Raw genomic sequence first — 16,636 nt, 5'->3', positions numbered from 1 at the left:
AGCATGGGCAGTTCATGCATCAAGGCACTTGGTTCTCTCTCAGAGCCCCAGGAGAGGTGTCCTATGCCCATTTAAAATAAACAGCATAAAATAAAAGGTGAGACTGCAGAACCTCGGGAGGTAGGTAAGGAGCAGAGTGGGGGTCTGATGCCTCTGCAGCCATCTGCACTTCACCATCGCTTTTGGAGAGGGTGTAAAAATGTCTTTCCCAGGGCCAGCCCAGTGGCACAGTGGTTAAGTACGCACCTTCCACTTTGACGGCCCGGGGTTAGCTGGTTCAGATCCCAGGTGCAGACATGGCACTGCTTGGCAAGCCATGCTGTGGTAGGCATCCCACATATAAAGCAGAGGAAGATGGACACGGATGTTAGCTCAGGGCCAGTCTTCCTCAACAAAAAGAGGAGGATTGGCAGCAGATGTTAGCTCAGGGCTAATCTTCCTAAAAAAAAAAAGAAAATGTCTTTCCCTCATGGAGCCACAGCCTCCACATCTTCATTGTCTTCCTGTTTCTGGGACCCACATTTGAACGAGGAAATAGTGCCCCACCTCCATCCTGTCCCTGCAGGCCTTGGTGTCTTGGTGGGAGTGGGGCGTGGGCAGGTGGGTAGTACCCATGGCTGCTGCAACTGCTGTCAGCGAGATTCCCAGGAGGAGGCCAGTGCACCCTCACAGCACTCCCTAGTGGGGCATAAGAAGCAGCGTCACCACACCTAAGTCTAGCTTCCTCCGAGATCTAGCAGGGAGATGTCCTGACCTAATAGTATCTGGGCTCCACATCTACCTTTCAAACAAGCGACCACTTCTGCTAGTTCCCTCCCTCGCTCCCTCTGACATACAGGTGACCCCAGGCTCTTGCTCGGCCCTCTCCTCATCACACTTCACACGCCTCATCCTCATCTGTGGCAGACAGCTAGCTGTTCCCCCAAACGCCTTCTCGCTTCTCCATGACCACAGAGCTGCGACTGAGCACAGGGCTGCCTAGGAGGAAACTGTATTGCCCAGTCTCCCAAGCAGCAAGAGGCCACCATGCCACCCTGCTGGTATAGAGCTGGCACTGTATAACACCACTGGTACACAGTTGGCCCTACACAACACCAGTGGTATGTTGTTGTCCTGCACAACACCGCTGGAATGCAGGTGTCCTGTGGACCATGATACAAGATGGCACAAGTGGGGCTTCAAATCCTCACTGTGCAGTTATCTGCCCTCCACTGCACCCTTTTTCCTTCCCATGGGCTGAGAACACATGAGATGCACGTGTTTTTGTTTCAACTAGAGGTCATGACAACAGTGTGAGGTAGAACCACACCCAGAATGGCAAGTTCCCCAGAGGATGGCCTCTGAAGTAGGAGGCCTTGCAGAGCCCAGCCCACCTACCCTCAGGACTGTCACGTCAAGAAATAAACTTCACCTTATTAGAGGCACTGTGTTTGGGAGTTCTGTTTCAGCAGCTTAATCTCTCCCTCCTACAGCCCCACGGGTTCAACTATTGCTCTCAGCACATGCATCTCCATGTGTCTCTCAGCTCCACACCCTTTCCTCAGCTTGGAGCAAGGATCCCAAAGTCCCTTGGAGATTTCTACCTTGAGTCCAACACAGAAGTTAATCTGCTTCTCAAACTCCAGACTCTCTTCTCTGTGCATGTGCTCTTTCCATCTTCTTGGCAGCAGGTGTGACAATTCCCCTGTCCCTGTGTTCTCACCACAGCCCTGTGACTCATGGCATGTCCTCCTCTTTCTACAACAGCATCTTTCTACAATAACAACACTCACACCAATCCAACCCGAACCTCTACAGTAACAGTGCTCACACCAACCCAATGCAAACCCCTACAGTAAGAGTGCTCACACCAACCCAACCCAAACCCCTACAGTAACAGTGCTCACACCAACCCAACCCAAACCTCTACAGCAACAGTGCTCACACTAACCTAACCCTAGTCCTAACCGTAATCCTCACACTACCCCTAATCCAACCTTCACAATAACAATGCTCACTAACCCAACCAACCTTAACTCTAACCCTAACCCTAACCCTATTACTAACCCCTCTTCTAGCCCAAATAATACATTGGGAGGGTATTATAATTGGAAAAGTAATAAAAAGTATCAATAAGATCTAACAGGATTTCTTGCAAGAATCAGCACTTGAAATTTCATCACAGGAACTGTCTACATTAAGAGATGAAAGGAGAAAATCATGTGATTATCTTAATAGCAGCAATGAACACATTTAGTAAAATGTAACTTTCATTTTTGATTTAAAAAAACAACTTAATAGACGAGCAATAGAAAGAAACTTCTGTAACTTGATGAACAACACCTACCAGACAGCCAAGCAAGCATCCTACATGGTGAAAGCATTTGGGTCTTGTCAGGAACAAGTCAAAATCTAACTGAGAAATCTATTGCAACTAAAAGCATTTTAACACATGGCCACATCCAAATGCACGAAGATTAACAGCTTTCCTATACACTACGAAATATTAGAGAAATGTTCTAGGAAAAATCTCAATTACAATAACCAGATAACATAAATCAGTTGGAAGAGTTCAAAAGAGAAAAACAACCTACAGTAAGAAAGCTATACAATGTAACTGAAGGCTAATAACAGAATAAATGAGAAATAGAATATTTTCCTATATTAGAAACTGAGTATTGTTAAAATGTCAGCTGTTTACAATTTAAATTATGAGTTTGAGCCATTTGAAGTAGAATCCTAATCTGATTAACTTTTTAACTTGAAAATCATTCTGAAGTTCATCAGAAAGTGAGTAGCCAACAATAACCAAAATACTTTTTAAAATAATGAGGCTATCGGATAAATAGACCATAATGCTAAAAAAAATTAAAACAGTTGTACTAGCACAAGAACAAGCAGATCAGAGAATTCAGAAACAGACACTAAAATATACAATATTTTCATAGAAGATGCACATATAAGACAACAGCAGCAGCGCAAATCATTGGGAAATGAAGTATTTTTCAGTAAATAGTGTTTTCAACACATGTAGGAAAAATAACTTATATCTTCACCTAATAATATATATCAAATTAAATCCCAAGTGGATTACACAGGTCAATGCAAAAAGTAAAAACAGAAAAGAAAATACAAGCAACTACCCACATCTCGGGATGGGAAAGGATTTTCTAAATGTGAACACAATAGGAGAGGACCTCATAAGGAAAATACTGATGCAACTGCCCAAACACCAACATCTGATTAAAGCTGAATGACTCAACTGGGGAAAATACCTGCCACAAACATAAAAACATAATATCTTCAATAGAACATGTATGTTTACAAATAAGAAAAAGACTGCACTACCATTGGAAAGCTCAATCCACACTTACATTAGGTGTGTTTCTACATTTAGAGGTTCCAATAGACGAACTATCAGTGTTTTCAGGGATATGGCAACACAGGCTCTGTGCGCTGGTACAATCTAGCCATCTTGAGATCAATTTGGACATTACACATTATGGCTCTTTTAAAATGTCCATCTCCTTTGACCCAGGAATCCCATATGGACCAATACTGCAAAGCTGCCTCAAGAAGAGGGGATGCTGATTTATGCACAAAGATGCTTACCTCATTATTACAGATATTAGAGACAGATACGAAAAAACCCCAAATACATTAAACAAAAAAGGAGTGATTTAATTAAATAATACCTACATCCAGGTAGTGGAAATTACGCCTTTTAAAAATAACGTTTTCAAACTAGGTAACAGGGAACATTTGTACTATACCACTCAGTGTCAAAGCAGGACACAGCAGGGCGTATCCATCTTAATCCCTGAGGCAAAGTCTGGGGTAAAACAGACCAAAATATCTGCAGCAGTGCCTTAGTCCCCCAAAGCCCCCGAGGGTCCTCTCTGAGCACTGGGAAAGAGCTGTGACTGTCACAGAGCAGCTTACATGTAGGGGTGACCAGGCAGGAGGAGGTCACACACAACATACATGTGGGACCAGGAGAGCTGGAGAGTGTGGGGTTGTAGAGGATGAGAAAGAACACACCAAAGGGGTCATTCTACGGGTCTAAAGCTGCAGAGCTCAAGCTCCCCAAGGAGAAAGAATTTCCACTGGATTCAGCAAGGCAGGGCCACGCAAGCTAGCCACATGGTGAGGACAAAGCCCCACTGGGGAGGACCAGATGGCTATGCAGTGGAGTTTGGCCCTGGCAGGAGCAGTCAAGAGGGGTGGAGGGGCCTTGCTTTCATACATTTTTGTAAAACAGTATTTGCTATGTAGCCTTTTAATTTTTAACAAAATTATAAATGTACATAGTTTTATGGTGAAAACGGTTTCCTCCCCCCCGCCCCCCCACCTCTGTCCCACAAGAATCTTTCTCTGGGCTCTTTTTCCCTCTTTTGGTATTGATCTCCACAGTTCTATTTAGAACAGTCCTCTCTCCTGTGCCAGCGGGCTCCTGGTCCACCCTCCCAGGAGGACCCCAGCAGTCTTCACCAGGGTTGGGAGGGGCTGTCAGACTAGGTAGGGGGAGGGACGGAGAGTCTGACAGCTTCATAAACAGGCTTTCCATCAAGGCCCTATTTCAGCCCCATTTTCAGAGGTATATGGTAATACCGTTCCTGAGACTTGGTGGGACCACCTGCAATGCAATACATTCACTTTCTGGTCCCCCAACACACACACACACCCTCCTGCCTCTGTTTTCTGTTTTTCAGATATGCCAGGTCCCTCTGTCTGTCTACTTTCCAAATTCCAAAATTCTGTCATCCCTCTCAATCACATGGTGGCTCCTGCCCCTTAAAAATATCTCACCTGTCATTTTAGTGGACTTTTAAGAAGAAGCAGAGGTCACTGTCAATTCCATCTGCCATTCTGGCTAAAAATCTGGGAGGAATTTTTTTTTTATTTTAAGAGGGGAGTTATCAAGTCAGCTGGGATGCTACAAGAAGTGATCTGCCAGGGAGAAGAAACTGAGGCCCAGGAGAGGCAGAAGAACTGATGCTAAGTAAAGGAGAGGCAGCCTGCCCTGGGAGAGGGCAGGGACACTCCCTGCATGAGGGTGCAGGGAAGACCAGGCTGAGAGGCAAGAGGGCAGCACTCAAGATGGGAAAGGAAGCACCTCTTTCCTCTTAGAACTATGAAGTGCCTTCATCAGCTGAGACTGAAATCTGATTGGATTATAAATCTGATGAAGAAAGAGCAGATGTACAAGAACAGCCTCAGATAAAAGCAGACCTTCCAGGGAGGTGTAACCAGACTGGAGAAGGGTGGAGGCCATCCCGAGGCCCTTGGCCAGTCTGCAGGGCTATGTCTCCCCAGCAAAACTCCACTGCTGTTGTGGGGAGCGCACACTCAAGGGGCAGGAGCTAGGGATGTTTGTGAGAAAGTGATTACAGGGCTCCACCAGGACTTGCAGGCTGAAGGTGGAGGAGCACCAAGGACACAGCCAGGAAGGAGGCCCCTGCTGGAGGATCCCGCTTCAGGAGCGCTCTGCACAGTCCTCCTGTCTATACTCACGCAAGGTAAATTTTCAAGCTTTTTTTTCATATTTTCCAGATTTTCCAGTTCTATAGTGAAAAGTTCTATGGTGAAAGTTCTTATCTTAAGGTAACACAGAAAAAAGGCTGTAAAAAGCAAATAACTAATTCAGCATTACAAAGAATAAAAGACCTCAAAGGAAATAAAAATTTCAACAAAGTTTTCGTTATCATTATTTCTAAATTTCCTGATCTTAGTGCAGTAAAAGGCCCAGTCCTGAGCTGGGCTGAAGTGGGCTCTGCCACTAACTAGCTATGGGAGCTCCAGTCCCCTCTGCAAAACAAAGACGGATTTCAGGGTCTCAGCTGTGTCTAACTAAGCACGGGCATAGTGCAGAAGCCAGGAAAGGCCCATCTACGGCTTCACTACGGAAGACTGCCCTTCACCTCACCCTAAGGAAGTGGGGAAAGTTCTCGGAGATGTGCAAATGGAAAACCAAGTTCTTCCAAAGCCACCACTTCCCCTGGGAAACATCCACTGCAGATGAGTTCCATTCTGGCTCATCACACCACCCAGGAATCCCACAGAAAGACAACACAGGACTCAACCAGATTGCCAATGGAATCAGAGCCATTTCTGTTCCAACCAGCAAAATGCTCCTAAGAGCTCCTTCCTACCCACAGAAGAGGCCACAGGTGGCCTATAAAAAGCTCTCTGCCTTTACTTAACCAAGCCTCAGGGAATTCCCAGAATCATTCTGCAGTCCCCCGGAATTCGATTCGCAGTCTTGATGACTCAAATTGCATTGCTGGTTTCTGCCTCTCAGCCTGGCTACCTTGAGCCTCTCTAGTGTGGAGCCCATGGAGCTGTGCACATGCAGACAAGGTAGGTCACTTTGAGCCAGCCCATCCCACCCAAGCACACTGGTTTATTTCCAGAACTGCAGGCTCGGTCCAAATTCAGCTTCCCTGGCTGTCACGAGGAGGAATTTGGACCCACCAAAGTCTAGGGGAAAGAGGCCCAGCACATACAGGATGTTGTTTACATGCCTGAGTCCCAAGGGCTCTGACCTTGGGATTTCTGTGAAAATTGGATCCAGATTTGCACAGTTATGAAGTTGGTCCCCAGCCAGTAGGGATTTGGATGTCCTCTAACAAGCAGATATTAGAATTGCTTTAGTTTGAAAAAACAATCTGACACAGAGAAGAAAAAGACTACCTGGCTTACTGCTCCCACACTCAGCCCCCATTCCCAGCAGACTGAGAGCCAACCTTAGGATGATCCTCCAGGCCCCTGATGTGTCCCCCGTTGCCCTCTGACCTCATCTCCTGCCCCCTGTCCCTTTGCTCACTCTGCTCCAGCCAGACACCAGGCACATCATCCAGAGCCTCTGCTCCAGCTCCCCTTGGGCCCAGAGCCATTTACTCTCCAACACCCACAGTGCTCGCTCCTGCACCTCCTGCAAGGGTCTGCTGAGATGCCCCCTTCTCACTCGCCTGTCTGACCACCTATCCTAAATCACACCCAACACTGAACACCCTCACCCTTCTTTATTTCCTCCACTGCAAGCGTCACCACCTGACAGCTATGTAACGGGGTTACTTATTACACTGATGTATGCTAAAAGAAGCCAGAATTCCAGAAGAGTGTCCACACATCACAGGCATTCCGTAAATATCTGCTGAATGAATGAAGAGCAAACAAGGTCTTTGTTCAGGCCTTTGTTCATCAGGAACTCTCCTCTTCAGACGTCAGTCAGGATTCCATTTATGCACCAGCTCTGTGTGCACGTGCTCCATGACTCCTCACCACTGTCTCTCCCGAGGGGGCTGCTGACTAAGTCTCAGCTCTGCTGCAGGCCATAGGCTCCAGAAAGTCAGTGGGCTGCACCTGCAGTGCTCTCTGACCAGAATCGCTGAGCTCAGGACTCCATTGTGGCCATTCCGGGCTGCCACCAAGACCACAGGGAAGGACAGACACTGAGTTCAGGGCCCACATCCCAATCAACAAGGCAGCTCCCACTTATCCTACCGTCATGAATTGGACTCAGGCTCCTGAGATCAGAGGCCTCAGCTCAAATCCCAATCTCACCACTGACCACCACAGTGATGTGACCTCTCCGAGCCTCAGAAACTGGGTAGACCAACAGTATCTGCCTCACAGGGCACTGTGAGGACTGAGTGAGGAATCAGATGTGAAGTATTCTGATCAGCAGAGCTGGCACAAATCAGGCAGCTCATAAACATTAGCTGCTACTATGACCACATTAGCATTCCCTGCAAGGCTGCTGAAAACCAAGTTTCCTGCCATAAACTTTAGAAAACAACATTTATAAGCTTTAGAAAAATGAAGATGTCTTAAGGTAAATTTAAAAGGAATCATTTCAAGGTAGTTTTGCAAAACTGGAGTCATGGCCACAAAGAGGTGTTCACACTGCCTGGACGTGCCATCACAGTGCACACTCATCACTGCCTGGCCAGCGGGCACTGCTGGAGCTTGGGACAAAGACACGGGTCTGCTCAGTGCATGCTACCAACTGGCCCTCAGGCCCCCTGCTGGAAAGTTTGGTCAGGTTAACTTTGGAGAAGAGAGGTTACTAGAAAAAGAGGAAACTGCCTCTTCTTAAATCTCGGTTCTGCAGAAGCCAGAGGGGAAATCATGCATGCCACTGATGCTGCTGTTGCACCCTGATTTGTAACAGGTCCCTCATGTGACATAAAACCATTCTACAGGGAGGGGCAACAAGACACGTGGCTTCATATGCAAGCAAGAATTTAAAAATCAACTGATGTAGACAGAATCACTCAATTTAAAAACACGACCACTCTGACGGTACTGTAAGAAGCACTACTTACATGGAAACACATGAAGATCTTCTCTCTCTGTAGACAGCCCTGTAAATAGGTTAAAAAAAAATTATAATTGGAAATCGTAGGTTGAAAATAACCCAAAAACTGATCTACCACCTTAGATATCAAATTAGATATCACCTTAGATATCAAATTTTATCCAACCAAAGTAATTTATTAAAAGAATGTAGTCATATATCAGTTTTTTGAAAGGTCAAAGGCAGTTTCCCAGAGAAAGAATTCCATAAAAAAGTGGTTCAATTCTAAACTGAGTCTGGAACATAAAAGATACCAATAAATGCTCAGAGTCCCAGACTCCCCCAAACCTTGACCCACAGTCCTAAACCTGATGCAAGTCTGGGGCAGTGTTGAGTCTCAAATTGCTCTAAAACTGTGGGGAGTGGTAAAGAGAGGACTGTGCCCATATAAGACAGCAAACTTAATCAAGTGGTAAGCAATGAGGTGTAGGTGGAACACTGCAGACGCCCACATGGTCTCAGCTCCAAGCCTGAAGAGAGCTTCCCCTAGATGACAGGATCAAGGAGCCCTGCCTGTGCAAAGACTCATGCGAAGGCCAACAACACTGCCAGAGACTCCCACAGGCAGCCCCAAGGCCTCTGTCCAGTGCTGACTAAAGACAAGGGGAACATTAGAAACCACCAAAGGAGGACATCACTTCCAGCCATGACAAAAGAAGAGGGATCAGATTGACTCTCCTGCCTCAAACAATGAAAAAACAGACAAAAGGCATGAGGCAAGGGTGCTCAGACACGGGACAATAGGGAGCATAGGACAACGATCCCTGAGAGAAGGAAAACAGATGTGATGTATCCTGATTGCCCATCCTACAGCTTGAGGAAAGTTTCCAGGCCACAGGATAGCAAGGAGGAACCCAAGCAAAGTCAGGGGAGTCCTGAGATGAGGAAACAGAGTTGAGATTCAGGGAGGCAACGGCAGCTAGAATGAGCAGGGCAGAGTACCAGAAAGGAGAGAGTCACACAGAGAAATGCTCCAGAGACTGAGGGGCCTCACTTGAGTGTTCGCCTGGACACCAACCAGCATGTGCAAGTGAGCAAACTACCCGCTGCCAGGGAAAGAACCAACACAAAGAAGCAGGACAAAAAGCAACTTTGGCTCTCACAGCTTGAAGAATGATTCGCACTCCCAACAACCAGACTGGAGAAACCCTGTAACAGAGGGGCCACTGGGCCGAGCACCTGGAAGAGCATCACCTCAGCAGCAGGGCCGCGTCAGCACCAAACTAACTGGTATACAGTTACACGTCGCTTAACGACGGGGACACATTCTGAGAAATACTTTGTTAGGCAATCTCATCACTGTGCAAACATCACAGTGTGTACTTACACAAACCTAGATGGTGTAGCCTATTACACACCTAGGCTATATGATGCTAATCTTATGTGGTCCGTCATTGAGCAAAACATCATTCTGCAGTACATGATGTACCAAACTAAGTACATACATACCTCATTTTACTGTGCTTCGCAGATGAGTTATTTTACAAATTGAAGGTTTGTGGCAAGCATGCGTTGAGCAAGTCTATCGGTACCATTTTTCCAACAGCATTTGCTCACTTCGTGTTTCTGTGTCATATTTTGGTAATTCTCACAATATTTCCAACTTTTTCATTATTATTGTATCTGTTATGGTGGTCTGTGATCAGTGATCTTTGATGTTAGTATTGTAATTATTTTGGGACATCAGGAACTGCGCCCATATAAGACAGCAAACAATCAATAAATGTGTGTGTGCTCACTGCTCCGCTGACTGGCTGCTCCCCCATCTCTCTCCCTCTCCTCAGGCTTCCCTGTTCCAAGACACAATAATATTGAAATTAGGGCAATTAATAAGCTTACAATGGCCTCTGAGTGTTCAAGTGAAAGGAAGAGTAGCACATCTCTCACTTTAAATCAAAAGCTAGAAATGATTAAGTTTAGTGAGGAAGGCATGTTAAAAGCTGAGATAGGCTAAAAGCTAGGCCTTTTGTGCCAAACAGTTAGCCAAGTTGTGAATGCAAAGGAAAAGTTCTTGAAGGAAATTAAAAGTGCTACTCCAATGAACACACGAATGATAAGAAAGTGAAACAGTCTTATTGTTGATATGGAGAAAGTTTTAGTGGTCGGGATAGAAGATCAAACAGCGACAACATTCCCTTAAGCCAACGCCTGATCTAGAGCAAGGCCCTAACTCTTCAATTCTATGACGGTTCTGTGAGGTGAGGAAGCTGCAGAAGAAAAGCTGGAAGCTAGCAGAGGTAGGTTCATCAGGTTTAAGGAAAGAAGCTGTCTCCATAACAGAAAAGTGCAAGGTGAACCAGGAAGTGCTGATGGAGAAGCTGCAGCAAGTTATCCAGAAGATCTAGCCAAGGTCATTAATGAAGGTGCCTATATCAAACAACAGCTTCTCAACATACAAGAAACAGCCTTATATTGGAAGAAGATGCCATCTAGGACTTTCACAGCCAGAGAGGAGAAGTCAGTGCCTGGTTTCAAAGCTTCAAAGGACAGACCGACTCTTGTTAGGGGTTAATGCAGCTGGTGATTTAAGTTGAAGCCAATGTTCACCATTTCGAAAATCCTAGGGCCCTTAAGAATTAGGCTACATCTACTCTGCTTGTGCTTTATAAATGGAACAACAAAGCATGGATGACAGCACATCTGTTGACAACATGGTTTACTGAATATTTTAAGCCCACCATTGAGACCTACTGCTCAGAAAAAAAGTTTCCTTTCAAAATATAACTATTCACTGACAATATACCTGGTCACCCAAAAGCTATGATAGAGATGTACAATGAGATTAATGTTGTTTTCATGCCTGCTGACACAACATCCATTCTGCACCCATGGATCAAGGAATAATTGCAACTTTCAAGTCTTATTATTTAAGAAACACATATTGTAAGGCTACAGCTGCCATAGATAGTGATTTCTCTGACAGATCTGGGAAAAGTAAACGGAAAACCTTCTGGAAAAGATTCACCATTCTAGATGCCATTAAGAACATTCGTGATTCATGGGAAGAGGTCAAAATATCAATATTAACAGGAATTTGGAAGAAGTTGATTCCAACCCTTATGGATGACTTTGAGAGAGTTCAAGACTGCAGTGGAGAGGTTCCTGCAGATGTCGTGGAAATAGCAAGAGAACTAGAATTAGAAGTGGAGCCTGAAGATGTGACTCAACTGCTGCAATCTCATGATAAAACTTTAATGAATGAGGAGTTGCTTCTTAAATAAGCAAAGAAAGTTATTTCTTGAGATAGAACCTACTCCTGGTGAAGATGCTGTGAAGACTGTTGAAATGACAACAAAGGATTTAGAATATTACACAAATTTAGTTGATAAAGCAGTGGCAGGGTTTGAGAGGACCAACTACTCCAATTTTAAAATAAGTTCTACTGTGGATAAAATGCTATCAAACACCATCACATGCTACAGAGAAATCATTCAAGAAAGGAAGGGTCAATTGATATGACACACTTCATTCTTTTATTTAAGAAATTGCCACAGCCACCCCAACCTTCAGCAACCACCAGCCTGATCAGTCAGCAGCCAACAACATGGAGGCAAGACTCTCCACCAGCAAAAGCGTGATGACTCACTGAAGGCTCAGATGTCAGTTAACAACTTTTAGCAATAAAGTATTTTTTAATTAAGGTATGTACATTGTTTTCTAGATTTACTGTTATTGCACACTTAATAGACTACAGTATAGTGTAAACATAACTTTTATATGCACTAGGAAACCAAAAAATTCTGATGACTCACTTTATTTTGATATTTGCTTTATTGCAGTGATCTGGAACTAAACCCACAATATCTCTGAGGTATGCCTGTACTGACTAACAAGGTTCAACAACAAGCCACAAAAGGATTTAGACTTTCCAAGTAAATTAGATACATTACAAAAAGAAAGTTTAAAATATTTTTTAAAACACAGAACCTAACAACATAAAATTCACAATGTCTTTCATTCATTCAAAAATTACTAGGCAGGCAAAGAAGGATGCAAATATATCTCATTATGAGAATAGTTGATCAATAAGAAAAATATCCAGAAATTTCATAAGGAAATAATTAGTATACAAGGTCCTTAAAACAGCTATTATAAATGCATCGTATATGTTCAAGAAGATAGAAGAAAGCACAACATGCCAAGGAGGGACATGAAAAGCATAAAAAAAGACCCAAATCAAACATCTAGAGATGAAAAATATATCTGAGACAAAAAATACACTGGATGGGATTAACATCACATTAGACACTACAGAAGGAGAAACGAGTTGATGTGCAGATGAAACAACCTGCACAGACAGAAACCATTCAAAATGAAACACAGAGAAAGGAAGATCCCCTCTTCCCCCCAAAAAAAAGAAAAAAAAAAGGCAGAAATATATGTATAACTGGAGATGCAGAGGAGAAGGAAAGATGGGACAAAAACACATTTAAAGAAATAATGACAAAAATTTTTCAAAAATTGATGAAAATTAGGAACCCCTAGATACAAGGTCAGCAATCCCCAAGCAGAAGAAAACATGAAGGAATTAAACCAGGACACATCATAATCAACTTACCTAAAGAGAAAATCTTAAAAGCAGGCAGAAAAAAGGAACATGTGCAAAGGGACAAACCCAGACATGGTAGACAGAGGTCTTCTCAGAAACAATGCAAACCAGAAGACAATGGAATGACATCTCTAAAGCAATGAAGGAAAAAACTGCCAACCTGAAATACCATACACAGTAAAAATAACTTTCAAATACAAACAAACAAAAGCTAAAACAATTCATCACCAACACACTGAACCACAAATAATATTAAAGCAAGCCCATGACACAAAAGGAAAATGATATCAGAAGGAAATCTAAATCTACAAAAAGAAATGAAAAGCACTGGAAACAGAAATCCATGAATAAATATAAAAGCATTTTTTCTTAATTTTTAAGATTGTTTTAAAAGATAATAGACTATTTAAAGCAAAAATAATAACAACGTATTGCAGGGTTTATAACAATGTAGAAGTAAAATCACACAACAACAGTAATATAAAGGCCAGAAGTCCTTGGCTCCTCTCTACTGACTACACTCACTTCCCTAGGTTAGCCCACTCAGTCTAGAGCCATAAATACTCTTTCTCTACTGATAATTCCCTAAATTAATCTCCCTATCCCTATCCTCTCCCCTGAGCTCCTGTATCTACTGCCTGCCTGCCCAAGGATGTCTAGATCTATTGTCCAAGACCAATCCTGGACTTCCTCTCACCCCCAAACCTGACCCTTCTGAGGTTATCTCACCTCAGTTGCTCAGACCCCTGGGAGTCATCCTCTGTCCTCTTCACTCCACCTGCCTGACCCCTCCTCCAGCAAGTTCTGTCAGCTCTGCCTTAGCATAGCCTCTGAGATCCCCCACCTCATCCCCCGCACCATAGCTGCAGCCTCCCAAAGAACCTGCCTCCCCTGCATCCCTGAAGCCAGATGAGCTTCAGAAAATGGGGAGGTGGATCTGACTTCCCACTGCACTCAGGAATCACACCCAAACTCCTGGGAGGGCCCACACAGCTGACACTGTTCTCCTGAGCGCATCTCACCCACACCCTTCCTCACCTCGTCCCCAGCTGCCCCCCTGTTTCTCTCCCTCCACCTCACCAGGCTCACCCCACCTCTGGTCTGCTCCAGCTGGGGCATTGTGTGTGGGTTCCCTCATGCCACCAGCTCGACCACCACATCCTCAGAAAGGCCTCCCGGGACCACCTGCCAAGAGTTTCCCCACCTCTTCATCAGTCTTCCTGTTCTAATCCACCTGGCATGTGCCTGTTGTGTTTTTAAGTCATTTCCTTTGTTTTTGGTCTCTCACACACAGTAGAAGTGAACCCCACAGCAGCAGGGAGTGGGGCTATGTGTTCCCTGTCATACCTCCATGCCTGGACAAGCGCTTTGTGGGAGACAGGCCCTCAGCACATGATGGACGGGTGCATGCACAAAGAGACAGACAGGCAGCTGCATGAAGCAAGGGGCCTGCACGCAGGTTGGGGCTCCACTCCCTAAGGGGCAGGACCCTGAAGGAGAATGGACAGAAGTTTAAGAAGAGTTTGCTAGGAGGCCCAGGATGTGCACACCTCTCTCTACATCTGTGGTACTCTCTCTTTTTTCAAAATCACAGAAAGAAATAATACTTATTGGACAGGGAAAAAAAGAGAGAGAGAGAGAGAAAAAAGACATTGTACCTACCGCAAGAGACTTGTAATTCAATTAATCAGGAAAAAACACAATCAGAACATGTCTGATTAGACCTCACCATCTGTTCAGAGGTCAGGGTGCCACAGGGTGAGAGTCACTGCTGACCATGCCGGGGCCACGGGAGTCATAGCCTGGCTCTCGCATCATCAGTAGTCTGAAAGCAACACCCTAGCATCACATATGCTACCACAACCCACAACAGAATTTTATCATTAGAAAGACATTTTAAAAGCCCAGACTAGAAATGATTGTTCAAAATTAACAAGCAAAATTTTATTCCTTTTAACGATTCAGCCATATACACAAATAGTCATGCTCTTATTTGAGATACTGTTTGTAATTTTCCTACTTTAAGGCGCAGAGGAATTTCATGGAATCTTAGTGTTCCAACCAGAGCATCTCCCAAGAATAGAAGCCCTCCCTTACTGAGCGATGCTTTTGTCCTCCCAACGCCCTCTCTCAGACAAGAACACCCTCCACATTCCAACAGCTTGAAAACTGTCAGCAGACACCTAAGGGAGGGAGAGTTTTCTTCTAGATCCCAATGAGGCCCCCATCCCTACACAAGGGCCCCGTGCCCTTGCCTTTTACCCCTCCCACAGCCACCCACACACATCCACACATTCGATAGTCCTTGTCATCCTTGCACTTAGACACTGCTGACATTTTACATAAGAGTTTTAATGTTCATTTTACAGAATGGCCAGGCCCATCAGTCTGAAAGCAGGGAGATTCCTAGCTGTCCTCCCTCATTGGGCAGGGGTGGGGCTCGGACCCCAAAGGCTCCACTAAGAGTGGCTCCTTCTGCAAGACATGCAGTCATGGCTTCTGGGGCTCCTCTGGCGGGAGAGAATGAGTGAGCAGAGACCAGTAGAGAGTGGGGGCAGCAGCCATGGACCACCCAGTGAGATGTTTTAGCCCACTACTTCCAAAGACCATTTAATCATGACTTGAAGTAACACAGGTGGTTTTGCAGTGGGACACACTTGGAAATGTAGCTCCTAGGATTCTGCTCATAGGTCCCATTTTTGCTAAATAGGAGCTCACGCTTCAACAAATCTCAATAAAAGAAGAAGAGTACATGCCACCATTTTTACCCAAAAATTAAACAGGCCATAGAAAAGATCTGACTTGAAGAGGAGGACAGCCTTAACTGCACATTTCTCCACATCTGGGAGACCAAGTATCTCATTAACTCACCCCCTGCAGCAGAGCAAATTCAGAGTTCTGCAGTGCCAACAGGAAGTCAAGGGTGACTAGAGTTTAAAAGAGCATCTGCAGAGGGAGGACGAGCAAGCATGATTCAACTTCATTCCTATCACAGAATCCACCAGTGCAATTACTGTTTGTAAGTAATTACACTCTTGGTGATGGTCGCAGCAAAAAAAGAGAAAGAGGTAGCCAGGGGGTTGAACTTCTTTACTCCTCCACATCAAAACACAGCATCCTGAGGTCAATGCATAGTGATGACATGGTCAACAAAGCCAAGGAACACAGACCCTGAGAGCCTCTCACCTGACCTCCGGCCTGGCATTGTCCTGCAAGGCATGCCAGCCACCTTCCCTGGCCTGGGACAGCAGGCCCTTGATGTTCCCACGCATCCCTGATTGCAAGTTTCCGCCACTCAGAAGTTCAGTGTCATGCTCACAGCACCTGCCCACATCCCAGGAGGGGGCATTTTTCGTTTCATTTTCCTATTTAAGATAGACTATATTCCATGTGTGTGAATATAGATATGCACACCCATGCTTCAATCTTTTTAAATTATATTGATAGACTTTACTAGCAACTTGCAATAATTTATAAAAGGATTTTTGTTTCAATCTCAGTACATGGACTTATTAAATTAAATTTCACTGATTTTACTTTTTTAGTTTTCTGAGTGGGTCACTCTCATTACCAGAATTGGACATGGGAAATCTGGTTGGCCTCTCACCAGGGCATTGAAGTTGCCTAGAATATATCTACTGGTCTTTCTAGACAACTCCCCAAATGTAAGAGTTTCAGTCAGTGACAGAGAATTAGCTGTGCACACCCCTGCCCAGGAACCTCCCATGAGAGTAGGCTCCCATGCA

At 44.7% G+C, this 16,636-nt stretch overlaps 1 protein-coding gene across 49 annotated transcripts in view; it reads right to left on the bottom strand.

Moving 5' to 3' along the window:
• PCBP3 (poly(rC) binding protein 3) overlaps positions 1-16,636 on the bottom strand; it is a 281,196-nt gene that overhangs the window by 181,651 nt on the left and 82,909 nt on the right. For 26 of the 49 annotated variants that reach the window (XR_011433039.1, XR_011433038.1, XR_011433041.1 and 23 more), the window contains exon 2: positions 8,310-8,348. The exons of 22 other annotated variants lie outside the window; for them this stretch is intronic. The gene's annotated coding sequence lies outside the window, so the exon portion shown is untranslated. Of the gene's footprint in view, positions 1-8,309; positions 8,349-16,636 lie in introns of those variants that run through there. One more of the 49 variants, XM_070252602.1, reaches the window with a different exon arrangement.

The sequence above is a fragment of the Equus caballus genome, chromosome 26 (genome assembly GCF_041296265.1).
Source record: "Equus caballus isolate H_3958 breed thoroughbred chromosome 26, TB-T2T, whole genome shotgun sequence".
NCBI classification, from domain to species: Eukaryota; Metazoa; Chordata; class Mammalia; order Perissodactyla; family Equidae; genus Equus; species Equus caballus.
The sequence above is the reverse complement of the archived record's forward strand: the minus strand, read 5'-3'. Positions and strand labels throughout refer to the sequence as shown.